This window comes from Tasmannia lanceolata, unplaced genomic scaffold (assembly GCF_043159265.1).
Source record: "Tasmannia lanceolata isolate RefF3 unplaced genomic scaffold, GAP_Taslan_0.1 ptg000012l, whole genome shotgun sequence".
NCBI lineage: Eukaryota > Viridiplantae > Streptophyta > Magnoliopsida > Canellales > Winteraceae > Tasmannia > Tasmannia lanceolata.
This window is the reverse complement of record NW_027518689.1, coordinates 7,820,101-7,831,232: the sequence shown is the minus strand read 5'-3', so window position 1 is coordinate 7,831,232 and position 11,132 is coordinate 7,820,101.

Genomic DNA, 11,132 nt, shown 5'->3' with positions numbered 1-11,132 from the left:
ATAGGGTGTCCCCAAAAAATGAACTTCATAGGATCATCCTAACCCTTCCATTTGTGGAGGTTGAAATGGATGGGTATAAACCTCCATAAATTTGCCCATTTTTAACCTTCATAAATGGAAGGGTTAGGATGATCCTATGGACCTGATTTTTTGTAGGCACCATATCGATCTAACGGCCTTTCAAATGAGTGGTTTGGATCACCCCAAAAATGTGGGCCCCTTATGTTTTGTGAGCGCCACCTCATATAAGCTAAGGTGACACCATAGGAACTCTATTCTCTCTCTCTCTCTCTCTCTCTCTCTCTCTCTCTCTCTCTCTCTATATATATATATATATATATATATATATATATATATATATATACTAGTGGGACACCCCGTGCGATGCACGGGGAGTGGGGAAAAATTATATTTAACTTCTCATGATAGACAATAGAGAAACTCCATATTACGGAAACCTTATAGATCGGAGGGTTGCGATCATCCCATCGAAATGATTTTGGGGGCACAACCTATTTGTGTTGCGGCCCATCAAATGGATGGCCTGGATTATCCTATGGTGTTGATTGCAACTTCATTTGAAAAATATGGGTGGGGCATAAAATTTGGCCTAAATGTTAATGCACGACCCACACCATAGGATGATTGAAACCATTAATTTGATGGGCCACAATGTAAATAGGCTGTGGCCCAAAAATCATTTCCATGGGATGATCACAACTCTCCAATCTATAGAGATTTCCGTAATATGCAATTTTTATTTAGATCGGAGGGCTAGGATTATGAAATGGAGGGTTTGGATCATGGGGTGCTGCGTACAATTAATTTTGAAAAATACAGGTGGGGCCTACCTTGTTCAAAGATTTGAAGAAATAAATTTTTGGGCCAACGAACTGTGGGGGATAGACCAGTTTAAAGATTTGAAGAAATTAATATTCGGGCCCATGAAAAAGATTTTAAAAAATATGGGAGGGTTTGACCCGAACCGTACGGGTGCGGGTGACACAGGCGAGGTAAAACTGACCCGGGAAAATTTACGGGTCACGAATCTTGGACCTGTACCCGGCCCAAGAACTGTACGGACTACATCATAAGTTGATCCAACACAACATCAATACGTTGTGCCTGTAAAATCATTTCCATAGGCTGATCCTAGCCCTCCAATCTATACAGGTTTGCATAATATGTTGTTCCTCTGAAGGATTTTGAGAAAAAATTGGAGGGTTTGACCGGACCCGTAAGGGTCCGGGTGACACGGGGAAGGTCAAAATGACCCGGGGAAATTTACGGGTCACGAATCTTGGACCCGTACCTGGCCCAAGAACTGTACGGACCACATCATAGGTTGATCCAAACCGTCCATGTGATGGAACACAACTTCAATAGGCTGTGCCCCAAAAATCATTTCCATAGGGTAATCCTAGCCCTCAAATCTACAGAGGTTTCCATAATATGTTGCTCCTCTTAAATCTGATGGTTAAGATCACCCATTAGATTTGTTTTATTTAAAAAGCATAAAGGAGGGGGGTAGGATTGAAATTATGTGGCTCTAATGGGTGCCTTTGTTAAAAAGCATAAAGGAGGGGTAGGATTGAAAATATGTAGGTTGAATGGGTGCCTTTGTTTCAAAAGGTGAAAAAAAAGAATTTTCCAAAATTTCATAAAATCCTTCCCTTTTCTCCCCTGTTGCCACCTCAGCAGTGAATAGTGAAACCCCCATCTAGCAAAAAACATCGTGCGATGCATGACTCGAGAAAGAATTGTATAGACCACATCATAAGGTGCCCAGAATTCGTCAATATTTTTACAGGTGTCCTGCATTCGTAAGATCAAACTTTCTCTAATTTGACCCGCACATAGTGAATAAGGAAAGTAGTTCTCGATTTCCAACCAGACCAACCCAACCCGATCTGCAAATTCCTCAACCCGACCCAACCTGATTTCTAATTCGGGTTGGGTTGGGTTGGGTCGGGTTGACCCGATTTGATATGGTTGAAATTGTTGACGACCTCCACTGAAGTTGGGTTGTTTTGGATTTTGAGAAGCAATAGTGAGTCAGCAATAATCAGTTTTTAACTCACAATCGGTTCTCAAAATCCAAACCAAACAGGGACTAACAATTAACAAAGGGAAATGTTATCTGCCCTACTATATTTTGATGATCACGCTCCGCACCTTATTAAAGTATAGTATGGCCCGCAGCATAGGATTATCCAAACCGTCCATTGTGGACTGTGGAGACTATTTAAGTGTTGAAAAAGAAAAACACATATACAGAACTTCTTGAAATAGAACCCAAATTCGGGTTTCGGGTCAAGTCGGGTTGCCCGACAGCCCAACCCGACTCGACCCGATTTCCAATTCGGGTTGACTTTTCCCAACCCGACCCAACCCAAATTAGGGTTGAACCTGACCTGCGTGGGAACATCCAAGTAACAACGATGGTTTCAAATTATATAATGCTAATGTCCTCACTACCATATTTTATAATGCCACTACGCACCGTATTGATTATCGCAGTCCTCACTTTATTAAAATGTACGGTATGGCCCGTACCATCGGATGATCCAAACCGTCAATTAGATGGGTCACTGCCTACATAGGTTGTGCCCCAAAAAACATTTTCATAGGTTGATCCGAACCCTCCGATCTTTAGCGGGTTATATGTTGATCCAAACCGTTCATGTAATTGAACACAACATCAATCGGTTGTGCCTGTAAAATCATTTCCATAGGTTTATCCTAGCCCTCCAATCGATATAGGCTGATCCTAGCCCTCCAATTGATAGAGGTATCCATAATTGTTGTTCCTCTCCAGGTGCCCGGAATCCGTCAATATTTTGCAAGTGTCCTGCATGCGTAATATAAAGTGGTTCTTTCGTCATTGTCATATGTCCTTACCTCTCCTTAGTAGTTTTTTCGTAATTGTCATAGACAGGTACCTTGGGTCGGTACTTTTTCCTATGTAGATTACGATTTTACCCTCAAATAATTTCTCATAGAGATAGATGTTAGATATCAGTAAAGGGGTTAATGGTAAAAGAGCAATGCTGTAAATCTCAGAGAACAATGAAAAGTCAAAAAAAGGATTTTCAAAAAATTCAAAAAATCCACCCCTTTTCTCTCATGCTGCCACCTCAGTAGTGAATAGTGAAACCCCATCCAGCTATCTTATATTAGATACGCATCATATTGTGATGATCGCAGTCCTCACTTTATTAAAATGTACGGTATGGCCCGTACCATCGGATGACCCAAACCGCCGATTAGATGGGCCACTGCCTACATAGGTTGTGCCCCAAAAATAATTTTCATAGGTTGATCCGAACCCTCTGATCTATAGCGGGTTATATGTTGATCCAAACCGTCCATGTAATGGAACACAACATCAATCGGTTGTGCCCGTAAAATCATTTCCATAGGTTGATCCTAGCCCTCCAATCGATATAGGCCGATCCTAGCCCTCCAATCGAAAGAGGTTTCCATAATTGTTGTTCCTCTCCAAGTGCCCGGAATCCGTCAATATTTTGCAAGTGTCCTGCATGCGTAATATAAAGTAGTTCTTTCGTCATTGTCATATGTCCTTACCTCTCCTTGGTAGTTTTTTTTTGTAATTGTCATAAACAGGGACTCGGGTCGGGACTTTTCGTATGTAGATTATGATTTTACCGTCAAATAATTTCTCTTAGAGATAGATGTTAGATATCAGTAAAGGGGTTAATAGTAAAAGAGCAATGCTGTAAATCTCCAAGAAAAACGAAAAGTAGAAAAAAAGGATTTTCAAAAATTCAAAAAATCCACCCCTTTTCTCTCAAGCGGCCACCTCAGCAGTGAATAGTGAAACCCCCATCTAGCTATCTTATATTAGATTATATATATATATATATACATATAACTCGGGTCGTTCAAAAAATCCACCGTCGTTGCCCGTTTGAAAACGGCGCCACGTCTAGGTTGCATGATTTTTACACCCAGATTGAATCCACTTCTTTATTATTCTGAACCACCAAGTTACGATGTTTAGAATAAATGATCTTGATTATGTTCTAGGACTTCATCTAGGGTCTTGCATTAGGTTAGGTTGCATTGTCTAGTGAATCCATTGTTGATTAAAGCTACACAAAACGGTTCTGTCACTTTTTGCTTTGGTATTCGATGACTACGTCGCCTTTACCAAAGAGGGGCATGTGTAGACACCCCCATTTTGCTACGCTTTAAAAAATAAAAGATTCGGTAGTATTATCGAGTCTTGAATCCGTATTCAGCATTATATTAGGCATCCATGCATTTTAGGGTAGATTTCATTTCATTATGGGAGTTTTGAAGTTGATTCGCGATTCTGAAGGTCTCTAAGGGGTTCATTTGGCCTCTGGAAGATGAAAGTTCAAGTTTCCAAGCAAATGAAAAACCCTGCTATTTTTAGAATTTTCAGGGTTTCCAGGGGTATTTTGGTCATTCCCGATGTGTCTCGTTTGACCCCCGAGTTATATTTGAGAAATCTTGAGTGATTTTACAAATTTTGAAAAAGCTGCTATTTTTAGAAACTCATGGGGCTTCCACATTTTCATCTTCTTATGGATATTTCAATCATTTCTCATATGTCCAAAACCATCTCGAGGGTACGGCTGATGGATTAGGAGTAATTTCGTAAGATTTGGGAAACCTGCTAAATTTAGATCTCTCAATATTTTCTCTTAGTCTTGCACTTCGGGGGTATTTTTCACATTTTCAAACATATCATATTTGGTCCCTAAGTTGTGTCTAAGAAATCTTGAGTCCGTTCATAAATTTTCAAAAATCTGCAATTTTTAGAATTTCTCAGGGTTTTCCCTAGTCTCGCCAAATTCTAGCACCTCAGGGTAATTTGGTCTTTTCCTGTGTAATTCTTTTGATCCTCGAAATATGTCTAAGAGATTATGAATGATTTTCTGAATTTTGAAAACCTGCTAAATTTAGAATTTCTCAAGAGTTTCGCTTAATTTGGAAATTCTAAGTGTTGAGGGCATTTTGGGTATTTTCAGGGTATATCAAATGATCCTGTTTAATATTGCTCACCGAAAGGACCCAATTTTAAAAGTTTCTATTTTTTAAGTTTGACCACAAAAAATTTCCATTTTTAATTTTTCCTTAGGGGTGAACCAATCATAGGGTATTTTAGTCGCATTTGGATGTCTAACAGTCAAATAGGGGCATTTTGGTCCGAAAAATTATTTTTCAAAAAAGATGGTCCGATCATGTGTGAGGGATGCACCATAAATCTCAAATGTGTTGGGTCCATATATAGAATGTTGAATTTAGAAAGATTTTATTGAATTTTTACGGAAAAACCCGAAACCCGTGTGAAATGGCCCATTGGGCTAAAGCCCGCGAAGATGGATCTCATGTGGGTTCACCCATATGGGTCAACCACCATGGTGGGCGGCCCACTTGGTTGACCCACATGAGTTGAGCACCCAACCTTGATGGTGTCACAATGGTGACATTATATTTGTTAAAAGAAAAATAAAAAGAATAAAAAATGAAAAGAAGGAAAGAAGAAAAAGAGGAATGATTGCTTAAAAAGGTTTTCTTCCAAAGAAGCAATGTGGAATGAGAATAGCATGTCTTGATTGATAAGAAATTAAGATTGGAATCAAATCCAATTTGGAAACAAGAAAGAAAGAAAGCAAGAGGGGAAAATTGGAAACAAGCCAAAAAAGGGAGCTCACACATTGGAAATTAGTATTTCTCTCTTAACTCTAGTTTTTTTTGTATAAAAATCACGGCAAACAATCCTACAAAAGATTGAAAAAAATCCAAATTCGTCATTTTTCTCTCTCCTCCTCCGAAAAAAAAAAAACGTCTTCTCTCTTGAAGTGTGTTCATATCTCTCAAGGGTTCTTCAGAAAAGGGATTCTTGAAATCCCTTTTCTTCTTCAACAAATCACACATCAAGGATCTTTGGTGTGTTCTTTGGGTCTTCTTCATCATGTAAAAGGGTGCAACAAAGCTTATACCTCGGATCTACGCACCCTAGAGACAAGGAGCGCGATCAACGGTAGGATCTTTATCTTTGTAATATCAAAAGTAGAAAAGCATGCTAGGGTTTTACTTTTGATAGATCAAATCAATGAAAGTTTCCTTGGAATTCCAGTATGTTATAATATAGATTATAATTTTTCAAAATTCAAAATTTCACGAAAAAATTAAATTTCCTCAATTTAATAATGATTTTATTTCGTTTTTTATTCAATATGGATTTAAATCGGATTATCAAAGCAAGTGTTAGAAAACGTGGGTTTCTTTAAAAAATGATATATTTTGGGATTTCTATAAAATAAAATACTTCTGGAAACTTAATTTTCAATCGCGGTTTGGCCGTTTTAATTTCATTCTATTTTTCAAACAATAACCCCGAAAGGGGTTATTTCTTGATTAACGAATCCAAAAGTATATCAAACCATGTCAAAAATTTGTGAAATCTTGTTTCTAAACCAATGTTTTGATTTCCAGAACACCCAAAATTTTTTGGATTTTGTTTGAATTTGTTTAATCCGGTTTTAAATTATTTTAAATTTTGGCCATTTTTAATAAATATCAAAATATTTTAAAAATTGATGACACTCTCCAGAATTAATGTTCAATAATAAATTGAATTTCTCATGAAATTATTTTTACGAAAAAAAGGTTTTTTTATTTGTTTTCTAATCGCTCCTTCGTTTTACGTGCCGTAATTCTTTTTCGTATTAAATTAGTAAATTTTTGAAATTTTTCTTCACAAACCAGTAACTTAGGTTACTGGAATGTTAGATAAAAATTTTCAATTAGTTTTGCAAAGTTTTAATATGGTTTTATAATTTATTTTAATAAATGGGTTTCAATTCTTAGGAAACAAATTCCCCTTTTCTATTTAAAAATCAATTTTATAGAGGCGATTTAATTTTTAAGTTTTGAAATTTTGATAGAAAATTTTATAATCTATTATATATCTATTGGAATTTTTTATTTGATTTTAGGATACCATTAGGTTTGCTTTTTAAGTAATTCTTTGGTTTCATCCGATTTTTGTGTGAATTTCAATTGACATCAAATACTAATAAAAGTCCATGAAAGTCATAAAGTAGGCTAATCTCATGATTATCTTTATTCTGTGAAAGTTTGGATTAATTTGAAATTGATATGCTATAAGTTACTGTGTTAATCTATGAACTGATTTGAATTTGGAGAAATTAGAAATTGATATCAAATCTTAATGACAATTCATATAAGTTTTCCAGTAAGCTATAAAAATCTAGATCTCTATTCTGTAAAAGTTTGGATTAATTTGAAATTGATATGCTATAAGTTGCTGTGTTAATTTATAATCTGATTTAAAATTTGGAAAATCAAAAATTGATATCAGATCTTAATAATAATTCATGAACTTTTTCCAGTAATCCACAATCATTCATATCTTGTTACTAGAAAAGTTTTAGCTGATTTGGGGTTTGATTGCTTAGGGTTTCTATGTAATCCTAGCAATCTGGTCTTAATGTTAATAAATCATAATTTAATAGCAAATCAACACAAAAGTCAGTAAAAACCTCAAACAAATCTTAACTTTACATCATGAATTTAATCCCTAACTTGTTTGAAACAGAAACCTTAGGGTTCATAGATCTCCATTGTAAATTCGCTATACCGCGATAGTCTAACTGCCGAGATCGCAACCGTAATCGTATACTAATGTGGACCCCGATCCGAGAGAGGCGGCGGGGACGGGCCCCACACGCGCAGTCTCAGGATGATCATCCACGTGAATGGAGAGATCTACCAAGGAACTCTCGAAAGAAGTGCCCCTCACAGCATGAGTGGCGATACAAAGGTGAGATACCTCTCGATTCTGGGACTAGCTCAGATTCGAGGCGTATCTTAAACAAAGAAGAGTCGCCATCCAAGGAAGTGACGGATAACCAGAGATATAAAAGAAGGTTCGTGCCTGGTTACGAATTCAGAAGGTCTAAAGAGCACCTCATCCGCCCAAGTGCAAACACCTGGTCTCTTATGCCATTTATTTATTAATTTTGAAGAGTTTTGGGCGAAAGTCAAATGAAATGGGAACGAATATCTCTGAGAAGACGTCTATCTAATCATGCATGTCTCGAAGATGAATAATAAGCACACACAAAGAAATAAAATAAGTGTCACCTAGGGGTAGCTAGATTCTGAGTGACAAGCCTAAAGAGCTAAGTTATGAGTGTCATACCTAATTGATGCCCGAGTTCTGGTGTGCAAACACATGCATGCTACAGCTAAAGGTATAAGATCTATACATGAAAGTAAGAAAACACAGCAAAACATATAACACAAAACAATCCTATATATGACAAGACAAGATAAATCCTAACTCTAATGCGACTTGACTCGGACCAAGATGGCCGTCCATCCCAGCTGCTCTACGTATCCTGGCCTCGGGAAGAATCGGAGTCAACGTAGTTCGATGCCCTATTCCAAACTACTATGCCTAACCGTCTAGAACCGCTATCCTAGACTCGATCCACTAGACTCGACTGATTTTTAAAGCTTTTTGCACGATTGCTTAAGTTCATGTTAATTGTAAATTTTAGGACTCTCTGTATGCCCTAACTAATGCAAGTTGCTTAGCCTTAAGCTAATGCAGGTGGGCCCTACATCCTATGTGTAACTAGGCTGTGCATCCTAAAGAAAACCACGGGCTGACTATATGCTTCCTAGTCTAGCCATCGGTTCGACTAAATGTCTAACCGATCGACTCGAGGCCTCCTAACTTTAGGGACACTCACACGACAGGACACACCATATCAATACAAATCAGGACAGACTCCTAACTCTAAAACAGCCCAAACAGCTAAGTAAGACTCCTAACTCTAGAGGAAGATCTTTTTGAAAAGGGTTTGAATATTTTTATAATTTTGAAAGATTTAAAATGTTTATTTTTAAAGGTTTGGCTGGACTTGGGATGTGAATTCCAAGCTGCACTACGTACCTCGTGGAAGAGGATCAAGCCAACGTAGTTCGGAAATGATTTTCCTAACTACTACTAAAGACTCAATACTTTTGAGATTTTTTGGTTTTTTGAAATGTTTTTGGGATTTTTGACACAAGAGGACATAATCCTATCATCATAAGGGTAGGACAGACTCCTGAATATCCCGCAAAGGTTGGACAACATCCTATGCTTTGCAGGGGAATGAACAGAATCACGACTCTGTAAGGGTTGGACAGCATCCTATACCTTGCAGGAGCGGATAAAAATCACATGACTTTATGAAAGGTTGGAAAGAATCCTAACCCCTGATGATGATAGGACTGACTCCTGAAAGACTGACTCTCTGGCTAAGGACAGATTCCTATGCTAAAGGAATAACTCTCAAACAAAAGACTCTAAGAGAGGTGCTAACGAGACATGGCATGTCTCCTATGGATGGATTCACTAATGAGACAAAGCTTGTCTCTAAAGGATATAACTTTCTTTGTATGAGACATAGCCTGTCTCCCTGAGGGTAAGCTTTTCTACGAGACAAAGCATGTCTCTCTAAAAGGGTGTGACTTTCTATGAGACAAAGCATGTCTCCTAACAAGAGAGGGGCTCCAGATATCTCTTTCATTGCCCATGCATTGAGAAGGAGAATCTAATTAATTAAAGGTATTTAAAAGACTGGGCGAGTCTTCCAAATTAAAAGAGGGGAGTGCTATTTGGACTGGGCAAGTCCCCTAAGGATGGGCTTGGGCTATCGCCTTCATCGCCCTTGCAATGAATAAGGGCAAGGATTCAAAGGGTGTCTAAAAAGCTAAGAAATTTCTATCTAAAGAAGGAGAAAGAAAACAGGGGGTGTCCCTCTAAAGATGGGCTTAGGATAACTCCTTCATCGCCCCATGCTTTTCTCCTTGATAGCTAAATTGAAATTAGATGGATTGTTGTTATCCTCACAAACAGGTAGGGATTTAGGGGAATAATCAGATGGGTTTCGTCTAGATATAGATTGATCTACGGGCTCCACATAACCCTGAAAATACTTCCCTCTGAAAGATCCACGGCATGTATTGCCCATGAAACAAACAAGAATCCACAAACCCTATAACCTTTACTATTGTTCAAGAAAAATCCGTCAACAAAACCCTAATTTCTACAACACAACTTGCTTTTCACTAAAAACTTTTTCAACTTCTGTACATACAGATAGAATTCCACAATAAAACCTCTTTTCCACTCAAAAGTCTTTCAATTTCTACACATACAACAACATTCAAAAATCAAAATATAAATAAAAACAGAAATAATAAAAACCTAGATTCAGATCACAGCTGGAGAAAAACTGTTTAGCAAATCAATCAACAAACGTTTCTAAGAATTTCAAAGATTATACATGAGATAAATGGATCTGGAAGCTCTTTATTCTTCTACATAGGAATATATTCTCATATCAAGATACTCTACCTACAGTATGAGAGTATACATAGCAAATGATAATAAAAACAGGCGTGAGTAAATAGCATCTTAAAAAAAATATGAACACAGCATCATTCAACAAATAGGGACATATAGCCATTCACACAGACTAAGTGGAAAGATCATGATATAGCAAGGCAACCGATCTAAATCCGAATCATATGATTATATGACTTGAACGCATATCAATTCTGAATTAGAATTAAAATTAAATAATATATATATATATATATATATATATATATATATATATATATAATTTGATGCAGATTCGAACCAAAACACAAAACATGTTTCAATGCAAACAATATAAGGTTAAAAAAAATAAAAATCCAAATAAGATCTTACCTTTATGCCTTATCTTATCTTATCTTTTTTTTTTAAGAAATACTTCAAAATATTCCAGAAAATTGCTGATCTTGCTAAATCCCAAGAGATCTTGCTAATGAAACACCAATGCTCTGATTTTCAACCATGACTCAGTGCGAAATTTGGGCGGAAGATGAGAATCTGGCTGGAAAAGAAGGTTTGGATAGGAGAAAACAAGCCCTTGCCGGAGAAGAAATGTAAAGATTTGAGGTTTGTGAAGAGAAGATAAGGTTTTTATAAAAAAATCAAAAGTTCACAAATCTAACAGAAGAAGAAGAAGAAAAGCTTGTGGCCGATTGGCCAGAACTATGAGGAA